The sequence below is a fragment of the Bufo bufo genome, chromosome 1 (genome assembly GCF_905171765.1).
Source record: "Bufo bufo chromosome 1, aBufBuf1.1, whole genome shotgun sequence".
NCBI lineage: Eukaryota > Metazoa > Chordata > Amphibia > Anura > Bufonidae > Bufo > Bufo bufo.
This window is the reverse complement of record NC_053389.1, coordinates 664,889,407-664,917,242: the sequence shown is the minus strand read 5'-3', so window position 1 is coordinate 664,917,242 and position 27,836 is coordinate 664,889,407.

Here is a 27,836-nt window from a genome sequence, read left to right as displayed (position 1 = left end):
CGTTCCGCCCTGGGGTTAAGAATGTGAAGGCAGATGCCCTGTCACGTTGTTTTCCGGGAGGTGGGAATTTTGAAGACCCGGGTCCCATTTTGGCTGAAGGTGTGGTGGTCTCTGCTCTTTTTCCTGAATTGGAGGCAGAGGTGCAGGCAGCCCAGTCAGAAGCTCCTGATCTTTGTCATCCTGGGAGGTTGTTTGTGCCTCTCGCTTTGAGACACAAGATTTTTAAAGAACACCACGACACGGTCCTTGCTGGGCACCCGGGGGCAAGAGCCACACTGGATCTCATCGCTCGGAGATTCTGGTGGCCTGCGCTTCGTAAGTCGGTTGAGGGTTTTGTGGCAGCTTGCGAGACTTGCGCTCATGCCAAGGTCCCTCATTCACGGCCATCAGGTCCTCTCCTTCCTTTGCCCATTCCTTCCCGTCCTTGGACACATCTGTCCATGGACTTCATAACGGACTTGCCTCGTTCCTCGGGGAAGTCTGTGATTCTGGTGGTGGTGGACCGTTTTAGCAAAATGGTGCATTTTATCCCTTTTCCTGGTTTGCCCAATGCTAAGACGCTGGCGCAGGCATTTATTGACCACATTGTCAAATTGCATGGGATTCCTTCAGACATAGTCTCTGATAGGGGCACGCAGTTTGTTTCCAGATTCTGGAAGGCTTTCTGTTCTCGCTTGGGGGTTCGGTTGTCATTCTCTTCTGCTTTCCATCCGCAGTCGAATGGCCAGACAGAGCGCGTCAATCAGAATCTGGAGACATATCTGCGCTGTTTTGTGGCGGAGAATCAGGAGGATTGGTGTTCTTTTTTGTCCCTTGCTGAGTTTGCTTTAAATAACCGTCGTCAGGAGTCCTCTGATAAGTCACCATTTTTTGGTGCATATGGGTTCCATCCGCAGTTTGGGACTTTCTCGGGAGAGGGCTCTTCTGGTTTGCCTGATGAGGACAGATTCTCCTCGTCTTTGTCATCTATTTGGCAAAAGATTCAGGATAATCTAAAGAGCATGAGTGAGAGATATAAGCGTGTGGCGGATAAGAGACGTGTGCCTGGTCCGGACCTGAATGTTGGTGATCTGGTGTGGTTGTCTACCAAGAATATCAAATTGAAGGTTCCCTCCTGGAAGTTGGGTCCTAGGTTTATTGGGCCTTACAAGATCCTGTCTGTCATCAATCCTGTTGTACCGTCTTGATCTTCCTCAGACTTGGAAGATCCATAATGTTTTTCATAAGTCCTTATTGAAACCTTATGTTCAACCTATTGTACCCTCGCCTTTGCCTCCTCCTCCGATTATGGTTGATGGAAATCTTGAATTTCAGGTCTCTAGGATTGTGGATTCTTGTCTTGTCCGCGGTTCCCTCCAGTACCTCGTTCATTGGGAGGATTATGGTCCTGAGGAGAGGATGTGGGTCCCAGTGACGGACATTAAGGCCTCTCGTCTCATCAGGGCTTTCCATAGGTCCCATCCTGAGAAGGTGGGCCCTGAGTGTCCGGAGTCCACTGGTAGAGGGAGGGGTACTGTCACAGCCAGACAGCTGAGAAGCGCTCACAGGAGCTTCTCAGATCCTCCTCCTTGAATTTCTTTGTTTTGGTTTAGTTTCTCATCTCGTTAGTCTATCTCAGCTGTCATGCAGTTAGACTGATCGCTACCCTTTAAGTTCCTCCCCATAATGCAGTAGTGTGCGGCTGATACAACTTCCTGGAGTGTGTGTGCGCATGCTGTTCCCAGTTCCCAGTCGTCAGTCGTCATTCGTCTGCAAGATAAGTGCTGTTTATGTATTTATGATTTTGTCTTTTCTGGATCCAGGTGACCCTCACTCCCTCCGTGTCAGTGTAGGGAGCCGGTGGTCGTGTCCCTTCACTATTGTAGGGTCTTCAGGTAATAGATAGCCGAGGAACGTGGATATGCGGCCATCCACCTTTGGGGTGTTCGCATAGGCTGAGCAGTGAGGGAGAGCGGCAGGTCTATTGCAGGGGTCTCCCTTTTTTCCTTAGTTGTGGATCCAGAGAGACATTGTTTATATGGTATTGTCTTGTTTCCTGTACACCATCCGTGACATTTAGATGAAGATGAGATCACATTTTATGACTAATTTGTGCAGAAATTAATATCATTCCAAAGGGTTCACATACTTTTTCTTGCAACTGTACACTGATAAATTTCCTACTTCCCTTCACCCAGTATATTGTAAAGCTGTCTGCCTGAAACCACCACTAGGGGGAGCTCAATGCATAGAAATTTATCCAATTACCATTAACTTAAATCGAAGCTGTAAATAATCTCTTAGCACTGAGATTCTGGTAGTGGCACCTGATGGAAAATGCCATAAATATGTTGGGAACTAGAGAAGTTTAGTGCCAGGCCTCCCCTCCCCCTGGGTCCCATAGAAGTTGTGTCGTCTGTCTCTATGATACAGTAGTCTATTAGGTCAGCAGAGGGGAGAATATTAGGAATAGCACCATTGAACTTGAGCCAACATATTAGTTGAATGACAATTTATTAGACCAATGTACTATGTTGTTGCAGAAATACGGTCACATCATATTTTTGTAGCAATCAGGATAATGTTTTTTTTATTTATTTAACTTACATGAATGTGCAATTCATATTTATTCTTCTTTATTAATTACACATTAGATGTTCTATGAAAATTCTCCGTAGGATCATAGTTTCCATCACAGTGATAAATTATTGAATAGATGTAACACCCTCTCTTGACAGTTATATATCAAGAATTAAACAGAGAGGCTTTTTCACGAAGGAGCCATTAAGCTGCAGTATTAAGTATATGATTAGTTTATTCATTTCTCCCAGGAGAACAAATCTGATTTTGCATTGTTGAATTAATGCTACAAGCTATCTTGTTCCCATGTAGCATGTTTTCAGCAGTGTCCAAAAAAAAGTATATAAACTGTTGCCAATGTAAAGGCATCAGTTTTTTCAATGATAGAGAGAAGCGATTGTATATCACGATCTCTCCTTGCTGCAGGAGATGGGTTCAATAGAAGTCTATGGGCCCCTCTCAATTCTTTCCTCTGCAGGGAGGAGAGAGAACGAGATATGCCAGCACTTTTTTTTAATTGTTTTAACTATTGGTGGTGGTCTCAACCCTAACCCCCTCCCCCCCCCCCCCCCCCACTGATCAAAACTTTTTATGTTTCGATGAAAACTAAGTGATCGTTTCAATAAATAAAAAATTACAAAACATCCTAAAGTGTCCTTTTTTCGGTACACAAAAGTGTGGTAGAGTCCGCTTTTGTGTCTGCTAATAAAAAATAATTATAAAAAAGTCACTAGGGTAAGTTCACACTGTTAGCCCAGTGCTCCGTGCCTGTGCTGCTGTTCCCAACACGCAGGCACCGGGCTCCCTCACTCCCCCCTGCTGCCGTATTGACAACTGCGGGCAGCAGGTATCTTAAACTGTTGTATCTGCGCCCCGTGCCGGAGCTTCCTTCCTTCCTGCTTAGAGTTCTGTACCATTTGTTAGGGCGTGCTCGGGCGTGTCTCTCCTCCTTTTGTGAGGCAGCACATGCATGCCCTCTATTTCCACAGCCTATGGCTGGTTTGCAGGATGTATTTAAAGGCGCATCCCGTCTGAACAGTCTTGGTCACTATCCAGTCTGGTTCCTTGTGTGAAGGTGTTTGGAAGTTTCTGTTTTACTGTGTACTGGACCCTGCTTCTCGATTAAACAGACCTTGATTGCCGCCTGCCCCTGACTTCGATTACGGACTTTGCTTCACCTAATGAGGTTTGCAGGCATCCATGTGTCTGCCACTCCATTCAAATGAATAGACCTGATTTTCAGTCACGGAAAATTCTGCAGTGCACTTTGCCTAAGATGCTAAATTTTGGGCAAAAATTGTGGCACAATTCTGGTGTAAAATTCACTCACAAAGAAAGCCATCCAATAGTTGATATAAAGTTAGACAATAGTGTACCAAATTTATCATCCCGCATGAGCCACATTTCAGCCAGCTATCTTAGTTTATAGGATTAGTACATTGGCCCAATGTCTTTATAAGGTACAGTATTCACACCATCCCAATGCAACGCTTTTATTGTACTTCACTGAGTGCTTCAGCTTCAGGGGACATTCACATGGCCATAAGTGTTTTGCAGTCCGCAAACTGCAGATCCATAAAACACTGATACTGTCTGTGTCCACATTGGATCACGGTGCCGACCCATTGATTTAATGGGTCAGAGGTCCGCATGTTGCTGATCACAAAACACTACTGTGCAAATGCACCCTTTCACACATTCATCAATCAGCACTTTTCAGTGGCTCTAGCTTTTGCAAATATTGCTACAGGTTTGGCAGTAATAAAGTAATGAGGAAACTAAAACACACAGCTCATACAAACCCATCCTTTGTATAGATGCTGCATAAAATACAGTAAACACACAAAATAACATGGGGGGAATTTATCAAGCACTGCCCATCAGAATTCTTATTATTTATTATTTATTATTAAATTAGAAATTTATTATTACATTTATAAATTTATTAAATGAAATTTTTTTTTTGGCTCCAAAAAGTCGTAAAATAGGACTTAGATGTTAACAGCAAGTTAAAATCTGAAGCAACCAAAAAGGTATGATGTGATTGGATGGCAAATACATAGGGGGACGTTTATTAAGACCAGAGTTTTCCACGCCGGTCTCAAGCTCCTCTCTGCTGCAGGAGGAGGTGCCAAAGTTATGTTATGAGCTCAGGAGGCAGGAAGACCAGCCTACAAACAAAGGACATGGTTTCTATAATTAATTTTTTATTTATTTTTAATACTGATCAGGAGCCTTTCATCTCATACCATTTCTGCATTTGCACCCAGATGTCAGCACCACCCGGCACCTTTTCAGAACCATCTCCTGGTATCTTGCCTCCAGCAACCACACACTTCAGAACCCAGAAAGACATTACATTGCAGAAGAATAGCTTATTTTTTCAGGGGCCTGAGACGTAACCCTTCAATTCGCTGTTGTTGGCCACTCAAATCATAGATGCCCTTTACACACTGGATATATGCCATGCACACGGTGCAAAGGTACACACGCAACTTACATGTTGGAGGCATATTGCTCATAAAAAGTACATACCTCTGTCAATGGATAAGCCATGCTTACATCCTAAATCTGTGTTGGGACATGGTTTCCTTCCCTTTGGGGCCCCTCTCTAGCTAAACTAGCTGCACAGGTTGAGTGCCCACCCTTGGAATGGGCATATGAAATGAAACTACTGTATTTTATTAATTTACAAAATAATTCTCTCATTTACAATGCATTAACCATAAGAAAAGCAATGGAGCGGGGCGCAGCCGTAGCGAAATGCGGCTTGACTTAGGGGGAAGAAAGGGGCGGATAGGGTTAATTTGAAGAGAGTGGAGTGTTCCGGTAGGAGAAAGGAAGGGGTGGAGCGAGTTATGGGATGTGAGTTTAGAGGATAGCGGGGAGGGGCTTATTCAGTCAGAGGAAAGCGTGGGTAGAAGTTGCCCACCCGCCCTCCCTTATGTGTTGCTTCTTTGTCTCAGCGGGCAGTAAAGAAGGGGATCCTGGGAGGCAATATTTTGGTATAGGTGCATGGCTTTATCTTTACGGCGTGCATCTATGAGGTTTTGGTGGTAAATGGAAAACTGTGGACCCTGATGGGGCTAATAGCCTTGCAGGGGTATAAGTCGTGGATTTGGGGCCCTTGGGTCGGAGAGTGCGGCCGAGGGTAAAAAGTGAGTTAATACATGGACCAGATGCTCAGATTGCCTTCTAGGATCCCTCTGTGTTTTATATATATATATATATATATATATATATATATATATATATATGTTAAAAGTATTAAGTTTAAAGTGGTTATAATATATGTTAAAAGTATGGTATTTTATTTATGGTTGTTTAACCGCTTTACGTCCACCCATAGGACATAAACGTCCTATGGGTGGACCTCTATTTCTGAAAGCACGTTTTAAAACGTCCTTTCAGAAATAGCAGCTGCACGCTAATCGTGCAGCTGCTGATCGGGTTGCCCGCTGTCAGTGACAGCAGGGCAACCCTAAGACAAGGCAGGGACAGTGCCCAGGTGTCCCTGCCTTCCGGATCGCTGCGTGCACAGCGCTCACCGAGCGCTGTGTATGCAGAGAAGGAAGCGCTATGCGACCGCCGGGAACGGAGAGTGCAGGGGCTGTGTGAGGTCTGGATTGCTGCTGTACAGCCTCTCTAGGGGTGTATTTGTCCTGTAACTGGGGCTACTATGTCAGCCCCAGTTACAGGAGAAATCAACAGTGAAAAAAATAAATAAAAAGTGAAGTAAATGTCTTGTATGACCTTATGGGGGACGAAAAGTGTAAAATAAAAAAAAATTAAAAAAAAGGTTGAAAATAAAAAAATAAAAAAAAGCTTCGCATGTAAAAAAAAAAAGTCCCCAAGTAAGGAATGAAAAAAAAAAATTAAAAATAGAAAAAATAAAAAAAAGTATACATATAAGGTATTGCCGCGTCCGTAAAAACCAGCTCTATAAAAATATCACATGACCTAACCCCTCGGGTGAACACCGTAAAAAAAAAAAAAAAAAACTGTGTCAAAACAAGCAATTTTTGTCACCTTGCATCACAAAAGGTGCAACACCAAGTGATCAAAAACGCGTATGTCCCACAAAATAGTACCAATAAAACCGTCACCTCATCCCGCAAAAAATGAGCCCCTACATAAGAAAATCTCTCAAAAAATAAAAAAACTATAGCTCTTAGAACATGGAGACACTAAAACATCATTTTTTTGGTTTCAAAAATGCTATTACTGTGTTAAAGTGAAATAAATAAAAAAAAGTATACATATTAGGTATTGCCGCGTCCGTAAAAACCAGCTCTATAAAAATATCACATGACCTAACCCCTCGGATGAACACCGTAAAAAAAAAAAAAAAAAAAAACTGTGTCAAAACAAGCAATTTTTGTCACCTTGCATCACAAAAGGTGCAACACCAAGTGATCAAAAACGCGTATGTCCCACAAAATAGTACCAATAAAACCGTCACCTCATCCCGCAAAGAATTAGCCCCTACATAAGAAAATCTCTCAAAAAATAAAAAAAAATATAGCTCTCAGAACATGGACACATTAAAACATAATTTTTTTGTTTCAAAAATGCTATTATTGTGTAAAACTTTAATAAATGAGAAAAAGTATACATATTAGGTATCACCACGTCTGTAACAATCTGCTCTATAAAAATGTCACTTGACTGAACCCCTCAGGTGAACGCTGTAAAAATAAATAAATAGAAACTGTGCTAAAACAACCAATTTTTTGGTCACCTTGCCCCATAAAGTGTTATAATGAATGATCAAAAAATCATATGTACCCAAAAATAGTACTAAAAAAACTGGCACCTTATCCCCTAGTTTCCAAAATGGGGTCACTTCTTGGGAGTTTCTACTGTAAGGGTGCATCAGGGGGCTTCAAATGGGACATGGCATCTAAAAACCATGTGGCACTCCTTTTCTTCTGCGCCCTGCCGTGTGCCCATACAGCAGTTTATGACCACATGTGGGGTGTTTCTGTAAACCGCAGAATCTGGGTAATAAATATTGAGTTTTGTTTGGCTGTTAACCATCGATGTGTTAAAGAAAAAAATTGATTAAAATGGAAAATCTGCCAAAAAAGTGAAATTTTAAAATTTGATCTCCATTTTCCTTTAATTCTTGTGGAACGCCTAAAGGGTTAACAAAGTTTGTAAAATCGGTTTTGAATACCTTGAGGGGTGTAGTTTCTACAATGGGGTCATTTATGGGGGTATCCACTATGTAGGCCCCACAAAGTGACTTCAGACCTGAACTGGTCCTTAAAAAGTGGGTTTTGGCAATTTTCTTAAAAATTTTAAGAATTGCTTCTAAACTTCTAAGCCTTCTAACGTCCTAAAAAAATAAAATGACATTTCCAAAATGATGCCAACATAAAGTAGACATATGGGGAATGTTAAATAATAAATATTTTATGAGGTATCACTTTCTGTTTCAAAAGCAGATAAATTGAAATTTAGAAAATTGTGAATTTTTCAAATTTTTGGGTAAATTTGGGATTTTTTCATAAATAAAGGTGAAATATTTTGACTCAAATTTATGACTATCATGAAGTACAATGTGTCACAAGAAAACATTCTCTGAATGACTTGGATAAATAAAGGTGTTCCAAAGTTATTACCACATAAAGTGAGATATGTCAGTTTTGCAAAATTTGGCCTGGTCAGGAAGGGGGCAAATGGCCCAGATGGCAGGTTGTTAATAAATTGCTGCTACGGCCTTTACACCAAGTATGGTTGTTGTGTTTTATTGATCAGGGTGGGGGGAACAAAGGGTAGAGGGTAGGAGCCAGAATCTCTTCCATCCCATGAAGTCATACAATCACACAAAATTGTAAAGCAAACAGAAATAAGTATGCTCTAGTGTAGACGTGTGGATAGTATAGGACGGAAACAAAGGCTTGCATGAGTTTCTGGACTGGGGCTTTATGGTAATTTGGACATCAAGAGTTCACATGCTGTATGAGTCATATTGGTTTACAATTCATCAGCAGGACATAAAAGGAAAGAAACCAAACAAACATCTGCCTATTAAGAGGGGATTTTTTTGTAACTACTAGATGGATAATTTGCAGCTTGGTCTGCAATCGCCTCCACTGTATGGGGATGAAAGATGCCTACTGCAATTGCTCATCCACATACAGATTCATAGTTTCTGGGCAGCAGATTACTGTTCACACAGCACAATCTTCTGCCAAGAAACCATAATTTAGGTGTCTGCATAAATAATGATATCACCCAGTGAATAAGCAATTTGCTCATCAGGTAATCTGCAATGTAAATCCGAATTTATCCTTCAGAAAGTGCATATATTTTTGTGAGAGCAGCGGCTGTATTGTACTAGAGCAGGCTGTGCTGCCCAGCAGCCTGCACCTGCACATCTAACAGAGGGGCTGGGTGGAGAGGACTGGCTGTCTAGCACTCATTATTTAGCTACTCCATGTGACTGAATACTGTTAGCCTGCCCGCTACCTACAGTATCTCACAAAAGTGAGTACACCCCTCACATTTTTGTGAATATTTAATTCTATCTTTTCATGGGACAACACTGAAGATCTGACACTTTGATACAATGTAAAGTAGTCAGTGTACAGCTTGTATAACAGTATAAATTTGGGGTGCCCTCAAAATAAATCAACACACAGCCATTAATGTCTTAACCACTGGTAACAAAAGTGAGTACACCCCTAAGTGTCATGTGACTCAGTGTTACAAGGTCTGAGGTGTGAATGGGGAGCCGGTGCTTTACATTTGGTGTTATCGCTCTCACACTCTCTTATACTGGTCACTGGAAGTTCAACATGGCACCTCATGGCAAAGAACACTCTGAGGATCTGAAAAAAAGAATTGTTGCTGTACATAAAGATGGGCTCGGCTATAAAACGATTGCCAACACCCTGATACTGAGCTGCAGCATGGTGCCCAAGACCATACAGCGGTTTAACAAGACAGGTTCTACTCAGAACAGGCCTCGCCATGGTCGACCAAAGAAGTTGAGTGCACGTGCTCAGGGTCATATTCAGGGGTTGTCATTTCAAAACAGATGTATGAGTGCTGCCAGCATTGCTGCAGAGGTTAAAGGGGTGGGGGGGGGGGGGTCAGCCTGTCAGTGCTCAGACCATACGCCGCACACTGCATTAAATTGGTCTGCATGGCTGTCATCCTAGAAGGAAGCCTCTGCTAAAGATGATGCACAAGAAAGCCCACAAACACTTTGCTGAAGACAAGGAGACTAAGGACATGGTTTACTGGAACCATGTCCTTTAGTCTGATGACACTAAGATAAAATTATTTGGTTCAGATGCTGTCAAGAGTGTGTGGTGGCAACCAGGTGAGAAGTACAAAGACAAGTATGTCTTGCCTACAGTCAAGCATGGTGGTGGGAGTCTCATGGTTTGGGGCTGCATGAGTGCTGCCAGCTGTGGGGAGCTACAGTTTATTGAGGGAACCATGAATGCTGTCATGTACTGTGACATACTAAGGAAGAGCATGATCTCCTTTCAGAAACTGGACCGCAGGGAAGTATTACAACATGATAATGACCCCAAACACACCTCCAAGACGACCACTGCCTTGCTAAAGAAACTGAGGATAAAAGGTGCTGGACTGGCTAAGCATGTCTCCAGACCTAAACTCTAGTGGGCATCTGTGGGGCATCCTCAAATGGAAGGTGGAGGAGCACAAGGTCTCTAACACCCACCAGCTCCGTGATGTTATCATGCAGGAGTGGAAGAGGATTCCAGTGGCAACTTGTGAAGCTCTAGTGAACTTCATGCCCAAGAGAGTTAAAGGGTTTCTGTCATCAAAAAACTTGGTATCAAGCTGGCTGACATTAGCGATGTACAGTATGTCTTAAGGCAGGGCTTGACAAATTTCCTTGGAATCTAGGAGCCAGCTAAAAAAGTTAGGAGCCGTTTTTTTTACCTTATAAAGCCTTATTTTCAGCGACAAAAATAACACCTCTTAAATTAACATATAAAGAAGTCTAGAACCAAACAAGATGGGCATTGTTTATTATCAGTGTACTGTGACGTCACTGTGTGCCGCATCTCCTCAGTGTTCATCAGTGTACTGTGACGTCACTGTATGTATAATCCCTGCGCTGTGACGTCACTGTGTGTATAATCCCTGCGCTGTGACGTCACTGTGTGTATAATCCCTGCGCTGTGACGTCACTGTGTGTATAATCCCTACGCTGTGACGTCACTGTGTGTATAATCCCTGCGCTGTGACGTCACTGTGTGTATAATCCCTGCGCTGTGACGTCACTGTGTGTATAATCCCTGCGCTGTGACGTCACTGTGTGTATAATCCCTGTGCTGCAGCTGACAGAACTGAGATCCCTTCCCCAGGATGTTTGGTCCGGGCTCATCATTCATCTCCTAGAACTGAGAAGTAACCCTTCAATTCGCTGTTGTTGGCCACTCAAATCATAGATGCCCTTTACACACTGGATATATGCCATGCACACGGTGCAAAGGTACACACGCAACTTACATGTTGGAGGCATATTGCTCATAAAAAGTACATACCTCTGTCAATGGATAAGCCATGCTTACATCCTAAATCTGTGTTGGGACATGGTTTCCTTCCCTTTGGGGCCCCTCTCTAGCTAAACTAGCTGCACAGGTTGAGTGCCCACCCTTGGAATGGGCATATGAAATGAAACTACTGTATTTTATTAATTTACAAAATAATTCTCTCCTTTACAATGCATTAACCATAAGAAAATCAATGGAGCGGGGCGCAGCCGTAGCGAAATGCGGCTTGACTTAGTGGGAAGAAAGGGGCGGATAGGGTTAATTTGAAGAGAGTGGAGTGTTCCGGTAGGAGAAAGGAAGGGGATGGAGCGAGTTATGGGATGTGAGTTTAGAGGATAGCGGGGAGGGGCTTATTCAGTCAGAGGAAAGCGTGGGTAGAAGTTGCCCACCCGCCCTCCCTTATGTGTTGCTTCTTTGTCTCAGCGGGCAGTAAAGAAGGGGATCCTGGGAGGCAATATTTTGGTATAGGTGCATGGCTTTATCTTTACGGCGTGCATCTATGAGGTTTTGGTGGTAAATGGAAAACTGTGGACCCTGATGGGGCTAATAGCCTTGCAGGGGTATAAGTCGTGGATTTGGGGCCCTTGGGTCGGAGAGTGCGGCTGAGGGTAAAAAGTGAGTTAATACATGGACCGGATGCTCAGATTGCCTTCTAGGATCCCACTGTGTTTTATGGTTATATATATATATATATATATATATATATATTTATGTTACAAGTATTAAGTTTAAAGTGGTTATAATATATGTTAAAAGTATGGTATTTTATTTATGGTTGTTTAATAAATTGCCGCTACGGCCTTTACACCAAGTATGGTTGTTGTGTTTTATTGATCAGGGTGGGGGGAAAAAAGGGTAGAGGGTAGGAGCCAGAATCTCTTCCATTCCATGAAGTCATACAATCACCCAAAATTGTAAAGCAAACAGAAATAAGTATGCTCTAGTGTAGATGTGTGGATAGTATAGGACGGAAACAAAGGCTTGCATGAGTTTCTGGACTGGGGCTTTATGGTAATTTGGACATCAAGAGTTCACACGCTGTATGAGTCATATTGGTTTACAATTCATCAGCAGGACATAAAAGGAAAGAAACCAAACAAACATCTGCCTATTAAGAGGGGATTTTTTTGCAACCACTAGATGGATAATTTGCAGCTTGGTCTGCAATCGCCTCCACTGTATGGGGATGAAAGATGCCTACTGCAATTGCTCATCCACATACAGATTCATAGTTTCTAGGCAGCAGATTACTGTTCACACAGCACAATCTTCTGCCAAGAAACCATAATTTAGGTGTCTGCATAAACAATGATATCACCCAGTGAATAAGCAATTTGCTCATCAGGTAATCTGCAATGTAAATCCGAATTTATCCTTCAGAAAGTGCATATATTTTTGTGAGAGCAGCGGCTGTATTGTACTAGAGCAGGCTGTGCTGCCCAGCAGCCTGCACCTGCACATCTAACAGAGGGGCTGGGTGGAGAGGACTGGCTGTCTAGCACTCATTATTTAGCTACTCCATGTGACTGAATACTGTTAGCCTGCCCGCTACCTACAGTATCTCACAAAAGTGAGTACACCCCTCACATTTTTGTGAATATTTAATTCTATCTTTTCATGGGACAACACTGAAGATATGACACTTTGATACAATGTAAAGTAGTCAGTTTACATCTTGTATAACCGTATAAATTTGGGGTGCCCTCAAAATAAATCAACACACAGCCATTAATGTCTTAACCACTGGTAACAAAAGTGAGTACACCCCTAAGTGTCACGTGACTCAGTGTTACAAGGTCTGAGGTGTGAATGGGGAGCCGGTGTTTTACATTTAGTGTTATCGCTCTCACACTCTCTTATACTGGTCACTGGAAGTTCAACATGGCACCTCATAGCAAAGAACACTCTGAGGATCTGAAAAAAAGAATTGTTGCTGTACATAAAGATGGGCTCGGCTATAAAACGATTGCCAACACCCTGATACTGAGCTGCAGCATGGTGGCCAAGACCATCCAGCGGTTTAACAAGACAGGTTCTACTCAGAACAGGCCTCGCCATGGTCGACCAAAGAAGTTGAGTGCACAAGCTCAGGGTCATATTCAGGGGTTGTCATTTCAAAACAGATGTATGACGTCACTGTGTGTATAATCCCTGCGCTGTGACGTCACTGTGTGTATAATCCCTGCGCTGTGACGTCACTGTGTGTATAATCCCTGTGCTGCAGCTGACAGAACTGAGATCTCTTCCTCAGGATGTTTGGTCCGGGCTCATCATTCATCTCATAGAACTGCAGCTATGAAATCCACAGCATATTGCAGCAAATACCAGCAAAATGGATAAGATTTTACCAAAAATCCTCACACTTCATAAAATCCACACGGAAATGAACCTACTGTGCACATTTCAAATCCGCACCGTGGTAATATATGATTTCACCATGTGTAACTGATCGTGGCTGAATTCCACAGCAAATCCACACGCTACATGTAGAGTTTAATAAAAATCCACAACAGGTAATTCCTCTGTGGAAAATATTTCCATTGGAATTACCCTAGGAATACTGAGGGGGTCTTCCAGCTCTCTCATGGATTGTCACCAAGCTTTCCTGGTCTCCTAGTCCTGAGGAGAACATATCTCAGTACGGGAACATATAGAGAAGTTATCAGATGATTTAGCCATTCAGGAGTCTTATGGCAGCTTCTAGGAGAACTGTGTGGTATACAGCCTGTCACCCAGCTTTCCTGAGGAGAATATATCTCAGTATGGGAACATATAGAGAAGTCATCAGATGATTTGGCTATTCAGTAGTCTTAGTTCTCATAGGAGCTGCAACCTGGCTTTCCAAGACTCCTGAATGGGTAAATCATATGATAACGTATCTAAATGTTCCTATACTGAGATATATTCTCTTCAGGAGACCAGGAAAGCTGGGTGACAGACAGCCTGTATACCACACAGCTCTCCTAGGAGCTGCCACCCGACTTTCTGTCTGGTATACAGGCTGTCACCCAGCTTTCCTAGAAAGGGAAAGAACTAAGAAATGGCCGAATGGTAACTGCAGGGATGGAGCACGGTGCAGGAATGGCCACCAGTTGTGGCTAGCAGGAGCTCCGGCCTAATGACGGCAGCAGGTATGCAGCTCCCCGCTGGGTTCATGGCCATGCTCAAGGCCAACTTGGCTGTAGCAGGCAGACATTACAAACTTTGAGCATGGCGGATAAGTGCAGAGCGCATCATTTACCGCCGCAGAGACGGCCGTGCAGGGACCTGGCAGCACTTGGTGTCCTGGGATGTTGCGCTGCCTGATCATGTCCCCTGCTGTATACAGCAGGAGGAATGATGATGGGCTGATTGTCTTTCCTCCACTTGTCAGCGAGTGCAGCGCTGCGCTACCTGTGCTCCCGCTCTGCCTCCCCTGCACTAACTCCTCTTCCCCCGCCGAGGCTCTCTCACCGGGACACGGGCTCTGATGTCTGCTGGACAGTTATCACATAAGTACCGGCCGGGCTCTGGTAAACTGCCCTGGAGATGACGCAGGGCGGCATCAGCACGCTGCGACCGATAGACGGCGAGAGAGAGTGGCCAAACCACGATGGAGCCGAAAGCTGAGGGGTCCGCGCAGGGTGGCAGTCCGAGCCTGGGCGCAAGTGATTTAAAAAAAAAAAAAAGGTTTAATTTTGCTCGCGGTCCGAACCCTCCAGTGGCTGCGCCCGGCTGCTGGTGTGCTGGGCCTATTTTCAATTAGGGGCAAAGACCCAGGCGACCTGGCGCCTGGGATTTGTCGAGCCCTGTCTTAAGGGACTATATACAGGAGTATGTGACTATAAATAATATTATAAGTGATAACCAGAAGTTGTCAGACTAACCTGATTTGTTTTTATGAGGAGGTTAGTAGTAGCCTGGACAGAGGGGCGGCTGTGGATGTAGTGTTTCTGGATTTTGCAAAGGCTTTTGATACTGTCCCTCATAGACGCTTAATAAGTAAAGTAAGGTGTATTGGCTTAGAAAGTATAGTTTGTATTTGGATTGAAAACTGGCTGAAGGACCGTGTCCAGAGAGTTGTGGTCAATGATTCCTATTCAGAATGGTCCGAGGTTATAAGTGGTGTACCCCAAGGTTCAGTGCTGGGCCCTTTATTATGTAATTTATTTATTAATGATATCGAGGGCGAGATTAATAGGACCATTTCTATTTTTGCAGATGACACCAAGCTATGTAGTACTGTACGGTCTATGGAAGATGTCCACAAACTACAAGCTGACTTGAACACTCTGAGTGATTGGGCATCAACTTGGCAAATGAGGTTCAATATGGACACATGTAAAGTTATGCATCTTGGGAGTAATATTCTCTGTGCTTCATATGTCCTAAGGGTGATGTAGCACTGGGAGAGTCACTTATAGAGAAGGATTTGGGTGTCCTTGTGGATGGTAGATTAAATTATAGTATACATGTCAATCAGCTGCCTCTAAGGCCACCAGGATTTTGTCATGCATTAAACGAGGCATGGACTCGCGGAGCAGGGATGTAATACTACCACTTTACAAAGCGCTGGTGCGGCCTCATCTGGAATACGCAGTCCAGTTCTGGGCACCAATACATAGAAAATATGCACTGCAGCTGGAAAAAGTACAGAGGAGAGCGACTAAAATGATAAGGGGCATGGAGGGTCTTAGTTAAGAAGAAAGATTAAAAGAATTTAATTTATTTAGTCTTGAGAAGAGACGTCTAAGGGCGGAACATGATTAACCTGTACAAGTATATAAATAAGCCATACAAAAAATACGGCGAAAAGCTGTTCCATGTAAAATGTGCTCAAAAGACTAGGGGGCACTGCCTCCGACTGAAGAAGAAAAAGTTCAGTCTCCAGAAGCGTCAAATCTTCTTTACTGTAAGAACTGTGAATCTGTGGAATAGACTTCCTCAGGACGTGGTCACAGCAGGAACAGTGGACAGTTTCAAAAAGGGTTTAGACTAATTTTTAAAAGTAAAAAACATAAATGCTTATCAAAACGTGTAGAAATATGAGTCTCACTTCCTTCTGGGATTCGCGTCCCCACTCCCCACCTATCCCTTGGTTGAACTTGATGGACGTTTGTCTTTTTTCAACCATATTAACTATGTAACTATGTAATGTCAGCTGAACATAACTGTATTACTTACACCTCCCTGCGTGCCGCCGTTATTGCTAAATAATTACTTTTAGGGGGCGGAGCTTGCCAATGGCTGAGTGAGACGTGTCTTGTGTGAGCTCCCGAAAGACTCCAGCAATTACACCTCCAGCAGGACTTTATCTACTCTCAAGACCCCATGGGAGGCCGTAGAAGAGGGGCCCCATCGACTCCTGCTCCTGCCCTGAGATCCACGAGAGTGATCACCCGCTTTTTCAGCACTCCTAGCCAGTCGAGTGCTCACGGCGGGAACAACGAGAGGCCTAAGATGGCGCAGGCTACGAGACAGGCGGCCGCTTCTTCCAGCAATGCGCTGAACAACCCAGAACAGGACACTATACCTGGTAACGGGAACCCGCCGAGTAGTCACTCACCTACTTCATACGCAGCGGCGGTGAGTCAGTCCTCAGCTCCCTCGTCCTCTCCAGCCCTCTTCAAGATGGTGGACGCATCAATGAGCTCCTCACCACAGGTTCGCAGCTCTCCAGAAACTTCACCCAGGTCAGTGAGTCCGCGTTGCCTGCAAAATGATGGGGATGATTGGGACTGAAAAACTCATCTCAAGTCCCTTTCCACTAAACATGAGATGGACGGGCTATTCATGAGACTTGAGGCGTCTCACAAACAAGTCATGGCGGTAATACAGCAAGACATACAACATGTCGGCAACCGGGTAGAGGAAATTGAGTCTGCCCAAGAGCAATTTCAGGCGACCATAGAATCGCACAGGCTGGTCTTACAAGATCATACTGACCAGATTCAAGATATCCTCTCCCATCTTGAGGACATTGAAAATCGTAACCGGAGGAATAATCTCCGGATACGGGGCCTCTCTGAGAAAATACTCCCTCAAGACCTGGAAGCCTGGTCCCTGTCCTTCTTCGGATCACTCCTACAAAAAAATCCTGATCAACATATTGAATTGGACAGGATCCATAGGGCGCTGGGCCCCAAGCCAAGTGACCTAACACGTCCCCGTGACGTTATTTGCAGGGTGCACCTTTACAAGAATAAAGAAGCAATCCTGAAGGCCTACAGAAATACGGAACATGTCCGGTCTGAGGATAAAGAGATCCTCATCTTGCCAGACTTGGCCAGACGCACTTTGCTCCTGAGAAAGGCCCTAAAACCCCATCTTTCTGACCTACAGAAGCGTTCCATACTGTATAGGTGGGGTTACCCTTTTCAACTAATCGCCAACAAGGATCAGAAGACGGGGTCATTCAAATCTATATCGGACCTTCCTAAATTTCTGGAGACCTTCGATCTACCTCATCTGGACTTGCCAGAGTGGCCTAGACCTCGAGAAATCTCAGGGGCCCCACGTCGCGAGCAATGGCAGAGTGTGGCGGCTAAATCAAAGAGACCACCCAGAAGTCCTCCTGCGATTTCCGATTAGTCTTTGTTATCTCACTTGCCACTTGTGTCTTTGATTTATATGCTATTCTTTTATAGTACAGAGGCTGCGCCATTGTCGCGATTGTACTACTCACCTTGTTTTTCTTTTCCTGTCAATTATACGGGTCTCATTGTGTATTTGATATGTCCTGCACTGTTATAAGTTCACTTTCTTATGTTGCTGGAGTCTAAGGTGGAGTCCACTTAGTTCTGGGCTTCTCCTTCTCCCACCTAGGGGTCTGCGGTACATAGTACTGCATGGTGACTGAAGTCACGACCTAAGTTCTTTCTTTTTGTTTTTCTAGTCCACTTTCCTTTTCCCTCCCCTCCTACCCTTGAGGTTTTTTTTTTTTCTTTTCTTCTGGCTGTCTTTGTCGGCCCTCAGTGTGTGTCATGTCTAGTCCTATATTCAGTGTATTAGTCCCGAGATCCATTTGTCACATCCCCATCCTAGTGTTCCTCCCTACCCCTCTTCCCATACAGGTTTCTCTAGAGCTCCATAGAGATGGCGCCTCTTTCTTTTTGTACCTACAATGTTAGGGGTTTCAATGTACCAGAAAAGAGGAGTCAGGTCCTGTACAGATTACATAGGAAAAGGGCATTGATCGCTATGTTGCAAGAAACGCACTTTAAAGCTAATGCTATCCCGAAATGTGAATCTAAATATTACTCGACCTGGTTTCATGCTCCTAATCCTGAGAGAAAAGCGTCCGGGGTGTCTATTGCTTTGCATAAACACCTCCGCCACTCAGTATTATCCTCTGAGGTGGATCCTAGGGGCAGATATCTCTTTCTTAAGATCTCGGTTGACCAATCTGTTATTTCTATTGCTAATGTTTATTTCCCCAACCAGGGTCAATCCGCATTCGGGACTAAAGTCTTGAAGAAAGTGGCTAAATTCGCGGATGGTTCCCCGATCATCATAGGTGGCGACTTTAACTTAGTGATGGACCCGGCCCTAGACTCATCCACTGGTAAGTCCTCAGTCTCCTCGGTGTCGGTACATCAGTTCCAAAAGGACTTAGGTGTCCTTGGTTTGGTGGATATGTGGCGGGTCCTGCACCCAGGCATCAGAGATTACACCCATTTTTCCCATAGTCATAATAGCTACGGCAGGCTGGACCATCTTTTCATATCACAGAAACTTCTTGACCTTGATCCCAAATGCTCCATAGACACTATAGTGTGGTCCGACCATGCCCCTGTATATGGTCTTCTGAAAGGTTCCACACTAGGAAATAGGGCGTCATCATGGCGGCTAAACGACAATCTGCTGAACGATGGGGTGTGTATGGCTGACGTCAGGAAAGCCGTGGCAGATTTTTCTGTAAACCACGAATCCGACACTACTGCTCAACCGATAAAATGGGAAGCCCTAAAATGTGTGTTACGAGGCCTCTTTATCTCACACGGGTCGAGGTTGAAAAAAGAGCGTACCTTGAAACTATCCAATCTTTTCTCTGAGCTTACTCGGAGTGAGGAACGGAATAAGCTGTCTCCTGAGGGCGGATATTTCTTCCCTTCGTCAGCAGATTTTAAAGATATTAGATCAGAAATCCCTATGCGCCAGAGATAGAGTTAGGCATGGTTTTTATGATCATGGTGATAAAAGCGGGCAATGGTTAGCACGTGCCCTCCATCCCAAACCCCCAACGACACACGTGCATGCTATTAATACAAACACAAATGGCTTGGTCCATGCCCCTTCGGCGATCTCCACGGAATTTAAAAATTATTACTCTGCCCTTTATGACTTGCAGGCCTCCCGAGATATATCTTCGGCACTCCCGTCGGAGGACATACGTCAGTACATTACCTCCCACGGCCCCAAGCCCTTTGATTCTGTGACCTCTTCTGACCTGGAGAGCGATTTTTCCATCTCTGAAATTAAAGCATCAATCCAGGACCTGAAAATAGGGAAATGCCCGGGACCCGACGGGTTCACCCCCCGTTTTTACAAAGTCCTGACAGAGGACTTAGCTCCAGTTCTAACTGTGACCTTTAATTCTATTTCTGCTGTATGCCCCTTTCCATATCAGGCCCTACAGGCACACGTAGTAGTCATCCCTAAGCCGGGTAGAGATCCTACGGTTTGTGGAAACTATAGGCCCATTTTGATTCTTAATGTCGACCTGAAAATGTATGCTAAGATATTAGCCATGCGATTGCGCCCACAAATCCCTGGCAGTGTTCATAAGGAACAGGTGGGATTTGTCCCCGGCCGAGAGGCCCGTGATAATACTCTGAAGTCTTTGGGTCTCATAGCCAGAGCTAGACAAGATAAATCACCTTTATGTCTTCTATCGATTGATGCCGAGAAGGCATTTGACCGGGTGGACTGGAGGTTTCTATCTGAAACCCTAGCCCACCTAGGCCTTGGTGTCAAGATGCTCCAACGTATCATGGCTCTTTATTCTACACCATCGGCATGTGTGCGGGTCAATGGCACGCTGTCCTCACCGTTTCAGATTAGAAACGGCACACGCCAAGGTTGCCCCTTGTCCCCGTTTTTATATATACTGACTATGGAGTCCCTGGCCAATGCCCTTAGGGCAATCACGGCAATCAAAGGTTTTCGCATCGGACAAACCGAACATAAGTTATCGTTGTTTGCAGGCGACTTGCTTCTATACCTCACGTCCCCCAGAATAGGCCTTCCGTCCGTTCTCAAGGAATTTGGTATATTTGGACGCGTCAGTAACTTCAAAGTTAATGTACACAAGTCTGAAATTCTGAATATTAACCTTCCCCATAGGGAAGTGCAATCCCTTGGAGAATCCTTCTCCTTTAAATGGGCGGAAGATTCTATCAAATATTTGGGAGTTCACATACCTGCCAATCCCTCACACCTATTTAAAATGAATTATACTCCTCTCCTCAAATCCATTACAGAGAGCCTTCAAAAATGGACGCCCCTACGAATCTCTTGGTTTGGTAAAATTAATACCCTTAAAATGGACATATTACCGCGCCTGCTCTATTTATTTCAAACTATTCCATGTGAAATCCCCCTGATCTACTTTACTCGCCTCCGGCGCTTGGCTTCTCAATTCGTGTGGAATCAGTCCAGAGCTCGGCTTGGCCATAGTCTTTTGACTCGCCCTAAATTAGAGGGAGGGACAGGTCTACCTAACTTTTTGACATATTATAGGGCTGCAGTTATGAACTGCGTCTTAGATCTTTTTCATAATAAGGATACTAAGATGTGGGTAGAAATTGAGCATGTTACGAATCCCCACCTTGCAACAGGCATATTTTGGCTGCCCCCTAACTCCCTATGCAACCTCCCGCATGCCCAATCTGATATGCTCCTCCCTACTTTAGCTGCCTCATGGATAAAGTTTGCACCTAAACTAAATTTGGCTAAGATCCCAGGTCCCCTCTCAATGCTCACTGATCATCCAGACTTACCTGTGGGACTTAAACAGGTGCCCGCCTTTCGAGTTAACCACACATCTACTGTCAGACTGAGAGACGTCTGTTCTTCTTCTGGGATACACCCTCTCGAGAACCTATCGCACATACTCCCACCATCTCCTGGAAGATGGTTCCTCTATTTTCAGCTCAGGGGATTTGTTGGTTCTCTGATGCCTGGTTTGCAGTCCCACACATCTCTAACGGATTTTGAAAAGCTATGTGTTGCTCAGGCGGCCCCTGGCCATGCTATTTCCTTATTTTATGCCATACTGAACACCGGGGTGACTGAGGGCAGCCAATCTGGAGATTCCTACCCCAAACTCAAGTTTATGCTTGATTGGGAGACGGAATTGGGTGAAACCTTTACTGGGGATCAATGGAAACGTTCTTTGCTTCTTACGCATAAGATCTCTATATCGTGTAATTTACAAGAACTCAATTATAAAATACTTACCAGATGGTATCGGACACCAGAGAAATTGCATCGTTTCTACCCCTCGGTTTCTGATCTCTGTTGGCGATGCCATGGTGCTAGGGGGTCCATGACCCATATATAGTGGGAATGTCCGAGGCTTAACCCATTATGGGTAGATGTCTTCAAGCTTTATAATTTTCTATTCCGGGCCACTTTAGCATTCTCCCCTTCCATCGCTCTGCTATCTATTTTCCCGGGGCGGATCTCACATGTTAAAAAAGGGTCGTTGCGGCTCTTTATGCTGGCCATGAGACAAATTATACCACGCAATTGGAAGTCAACTGAGAGTTTGAAAACGATCACTTGGGCCTTTGCACTGGATGTGCTGATACACAGAGAAGAGATGTGTGCCTCTGATCCCAACAAGATTCCGGCGTTTCTTAAGTGTTGGGAGCCATGGTCCAGGTTTAGAGCATCTACCTCGTTCTCGGTTTGGGTGGCATCTGGGGTACTCCCTGATTCTCCTCCTTAAAAGTACCTAGCTATTCTCTAGCTATGCCCTATGATTTCTCCCCTCCCCCCCCTCCTCATGTGTGTCGTCTTGTCTCCCCCCTTTTATGTCAAAGTTTGTCTAGAATTATTGGCCTATACATCATTTGTTTGAGGCCTTATTAAGCCCCTTCAGGGCCTTTGATTCCGCTGACTTTACGACAGCTGATTGTTTGTATTACAGATACAGATACATGCTTAGACCTTGTCCTTGATGCTATACTGCTGTTTACGATTGCATATCGCAATGTATCCTTGTATGCAGTATTTATACTGCAATTTGTGATGTTTCTTTTATGATTGTAAAAGTTAATAAAATCTTATTGAACCATAAATAATTACTTTTATAATATGTAAATGAGCCTCTAGGAGCAGGGGGTGGCGTTGCTCCTGCTCCTAGAGGCTCCGTTCTAGTAAACTTGATTGAGATCCTTGGTCTCCTCCAACCCCGCAAATCCCGCGCCTTCCCGATTAGTATTCGGCGCAGCGCAGTGAGTGAAGGACGCTCGCCGGTTTGCTCACTGCGCCTGTGCCGAACACTAAACGGGATGGCGCAGGCACGGTATTTGCGGGGCTGGAGGAGACCAAGGATATCTATCAGGTTTACCAGGGCGTGTCAAGTGGTGAGAGAACGGAGTCTCTAGGAGCAGGAGCAATGCCCCCCCTGCTCCTAGAGGCTCATTTACATATTATATTATTATAAAAGTATTATTTTAGCAATAACGGCGGCACGCAGGGAGGTGTAAGTAATACAGTTATGTTCAGCTGACATTAGCACATCGCTAATTTCAGCCAGCTTGATACCGAGTTTTTTGATGACAGAAACCCTTTAAGGAAGTGCTGGAAAATTAGGGTAGTCACACAAAATATTGACACCTTGGGCACAATTTGCCCATTTTCACTTAGGGATGTATTTACTTTTGTTGCCAGCAGTTTAGACATTATTGTCTGTGTGTTGAGTTATTTTGAGGGCACATCAAATTTACACTTTGATACAAGCTGTACACTGACTACTTTACATTGTATCAAAGTGTCCTATCTTCTGTGTTGTCCCATGAAAAGATATAATAAAATATTTACAAAAATGTGAGGGGTGTGCTTACTTTTGTGAGATACTGTACAGTACTTGCCTGTTCTCACCTTGCTTACCTTTTTTGTGGGCATTGAGCAGAGCAGGACTTTGAGTTAGCTGGATGTAGTGGCTGCATTAAGTGGGGGACATCAGTATCTGCTTTTGTTGTAGCTCCACACAGCAATCTACCCTATGATATAGTCTGTCTTTAGCTCACCCATTTTTTCTTTTTTTATACTACTAGTGTTGTTTGGTGGATAAGTCTCTTCCTTCTATCTCCTATACCTGGCGCACCAACACAACTTGTATTTAAAGGAGCAGTGGTCTCTGAACTGATTGATGGTAGTGAAGTGTATCCTGTCTGGCGTCTCAAGACGTTTTCCAATACCATCCTACTGAATTACTGCTCAAATAGTATATGGTCTCCTAATTACACTTACCAGGGGTGATATACCCTCACTTTTACCTTATTATTGTACATGACATTTTTCAAGTACTATTAAAAGATATGTTTTAACGCTGTTCCCTTCCAGTTAGCTACACCTAATAAATAACATTCCTAGGAATATAATTAAAATATATATTTACATATACATATTTTTTAAAAATCATGTTCATAAAATTCCTTCAACTGCTGGATTACAGAAAGACTAAATAATGCATTGCATGAAAATACTGTTCTTTGTGAATCTTTCTCTGGTGGGCAGAGACTTGATTTGTGTGCAGAACTACATAAGCTGTATCAGAGGACTCAAGAGACTTGGTCCGAAGTACCATAGTGATGTAAACAATAACAATCTACAAGGATTCATCTGGAGACATTTGGGATTTGATCAGATGTGTAAAATATGGAGCGTATAATGGAGATCATATGCTAGTGGTGACAACTAACACCTAATATATTAGGGTGTGTTTACATCTGAATTGGACCTTCCATTAGGGGCCTCCATCACAATAGCTTTGAAAAAGCCAGACACAACATAGCACAGCATGCTTCCATTAAAATGCTGGGCTCCCAGCCCTAATGGACCCCATTATAGTCCAGCGTTCAGGTCCATAATTTCAGAGATCCAGCGCTTTCATAATTTTTTTTGTTCAGTTCCTATAACATAGCAAAACAATGGAAATATTAGTGCAGAAGTGAAAAAACCCCCATAAATTGATGAACTAATTACTATGTGCTTTGATTTGAGCAACATATACAGTTATATATAGAACTAGCTGAAGGACCCGGCTTCGCTCAGGTATATTTAATCTATTTAATTTAATGTTTGTGTGTGTCGTTAAAAAATATCAACACTATCCACTATAACAGTGACCTCCACAGCCCCCCACCTCTTAACACTGACCCCCCCCCCACAGTGACCCATCCCTTAAAATTAGACCTCCACAGCAGCCCACCCCTTAACTTTGACCTTTACAGCAGCCTTCCTCTTTAACAGTGAGTTTTACAGCCCCTTTGACACTGACCTCCATGGCGGACCATCCCCTTAAAGGGTTTCTGTCACCCCACAAAACTCATATTTTTTTTTTTGGATAGTTATATTCCTTATAGCGCGATATAGGAGAATATAATAGTCTTACTTACTTTCATGCGGCCGATTCTTTAGAAAACAAAGTTTTATAATATGTAAATCAGGGCTCTACCAGCAAGTAGGGCGTCTACTTGCTGGTAGCCGCAGCAGAAAACCGCCCCCTCGCCGTGTTGATTGACAGGGCCAGCCGTGATCTCCTCCTCCGGCCGGCCCTGTCAGTATTTCAAAAATCGCGCGCCTCTGGTCATTCGGCGCAGGCGCTCTGAGATGAGGAGGCTCGTCTCCTCAGCACTCCCTCAGTGCGCCTGCGCCGATGACGTCTTCTCTTTTGGTGATGTCATCGGCGCAGGCGCACTGAGGGAGTGCTGAGGAGACGAGCCTCCTCATCTCAGAGCGCCTGCGCCGAATGACCAGAGGCGCGCGATTTTTTAAATACTGACAGGGCCGGCCGGAGGAGGAGATCACGGCTGGCCCTGTCAATCAACACGGCGAGGGGGCGGTTTTCTGCTGCGGCTACCAGCAAGTAGACGCCCTACTTGCTGGTAGAGCCCTGATTTACATATTATAAAACTTTGTTTTCTAAAGAATCGGCCGCATGAAAGTAAGTAAGACTATTATATTCTCCTATATCGCGCTATAAGGAATATAACTATCCAAAAAAAAAAAAAGAGTTTTGTGGGGTGACAGAAACCCTTTAACTGTGACCTCTACAGCAGCCTGCCCCTAGGGTGACCAGAGGTCTAGTTTTAGGCTGGACAGTCCGGCTTTCAGACTCCCTGTCCTCGGTCTGGCGCAGGGCCTAGACGGACACAAGGATGTCCTTTTGAACAGCTCACTCTCAGACAGCAGCACTGTGCTGTCTGAGTGTGAGCTGCAGGAAGAAAGTCAACGTCCCTCTAACCCCTGCAGCTGACAGAAGTTGATTTTTAACTTCATTTTTTTCAATCTCTGTCAGCTGAGGAGTGGGAGGGGGCGTGGACTAACTGGATCAGGGGCGTTTCCTTTTGAACTGGTCACTCTAAGACAGCAGCACTGTGCAGTTTGAGTGTGAGCTGGAGGGAGAAAGTCAGCCTCCCTCCCACCCCTGAAGCTGACAGAAGTTGATTTTTACCTTCATTTTTTCAATTCTTGTCGGCTGAGGAGTGTGAGGGGGCCTAACCAGATCAGGGGCATGGCTTAGTGTGACCTGGGGGCGGGGTTTTAGGTTTGTCTTTTGAGGGTGGACACATTGTGGCAGGGGTCGTGTCTGGGCTCCTTTCTGCAAGAGTGACGACCCTCTGGGCACCTTACTGGCTCATTTGTATACCAAATAAACTGGATTTCCAGAGGATAAAAACATCTATTGCTGGAACAAAGGCACATCTGGAAATAAGGTCAGGGGTGTTGCTAGAGTCTCAAAAGATCTGGGGCCCAAGCCCCAATGAATATGGCCCGGTTCTCTAAGTCGCCACCCCCCCTCCCACCACATACTGCATTTTGCTGTACTTGCTATACAGCAGCACATACCTGTCACATCTAGAGCCTCCGAGGTGACATCTCCTCCTATGTATATCTTCTCTGTCATCATCTTCTCCATTTGGTACGGACATCATCTTTCAGTCGCGCCTCGTCTCTGCAGAGTGTGACACACAGACATCTTAGCTTCCTCACATTTCTATCATCATCCCCCAACCTGGAGACCCCACAGTGTTATCCTGCTGCTCACTGTGCTCCCCAATACCCCCAAATACTATCCTGAAGAAATATGAGTGCCCCCATAGTAATAGTGCTCCTCCGAGTTCCACCAATAGTAATTCCTTTCCAGAATGCCCCCATTAGTAATACTGCCCCCTACAGTGCCCCCAACAATGATAATGCTTTCCAAGAGTGCCCCTATTAGTAGAAGAGCTCTCCAGTATTAATAATGCCCTCACAGAGCCCCCAGTAGAAATAAGCCCCCCTATTCTTCCCCAGTGGTAATAAAGCTCTCTACAGACCCCTCAGTAGTAATAAGGCCCTCCTATAGAACCCCCAGTAGTAATAAGAACAAATATAATGTCCTCTGGATTTGCAGTACCTCCTGTAGGTATATTCCTCCCTCCACTATACAGTCCCATGTAAATAACATCACACCATCTCTCCTGCCCTCTCCAAAATACAGTCCTATGTAAAGAACATCACTACCATCCCTTGAGCCCCTCCAACATACAGTCCCATGTAAATAACAATATTTCCCTCCCTCCACCATAGAGTCCCATGTAAATAACATCACACCATCTCCCCAGCCCCCTCCAATTTACAGTCCCATGTAAATAACAGCCCTCTCTATCTACAGCCACCTCCAAAATACAGCCTCATGTAAATAACATCACCTTCTAACCCATCCGCCTTCAACATAAAGTCCCAAGGAAATAATATCACCCTCTCCCCAGCTGCCTCCAACATGCAATCCCATGTAAACATCACCCCTTCAACATTCAGTCCCATTTAAATAACATCATTCCCCTCCACCAGCCACCTTCAACATACAGTCCCGTGTAAATAACATCACCTTCTCAACATTCAGTCCCATGTAAATAACATCACTCCCTCCCTCAGACCCCTGTAACATTCAGTCCCATGTAAATAACTTCACTCCCTCCCACAGCCCCTATCAACATACAGTCCCATGTAAATAACATCCCACCCTCCCCAGCCCCCTGAAACATACAGTCCCAGGTAAATAACATCACTTCCTCCTACAGCCACCATCAACATACAGTCCCACGTAAATAACATGACCCCCTCCCCAGACACCTCCAACACACAGTCCCATGTAAATAACATCCCTCCCTTCAGCCCTAACATACAGTCCCAGTTAAATAACCACAACTCCCAGCATTGCTCTGCCTCTCCCTTCACTAACCTCTCCTCCTGTAGCAATCACCACAGCTTCTTCCCTCAAGACTTCTCCTCTTCACTGCCGTCCTCACCTGCACTGGTCACATGGTGGAGACATCATGGCAGGTCCTTCTCAACTACTGCCTGTTTTACTAGTCACATGACCTGTGATGTCACCACAGGTCCTTCAGATCTTCCACTGCATTAGATTCAATTGTATTGCCATCCTGAGGATAGCAATACAGTTGTATCTAGCTGGCAGGCTGTCACCGCCACTTCTGTGAGAAGGTCTGACAGACGTCCTTTTCTACCTCT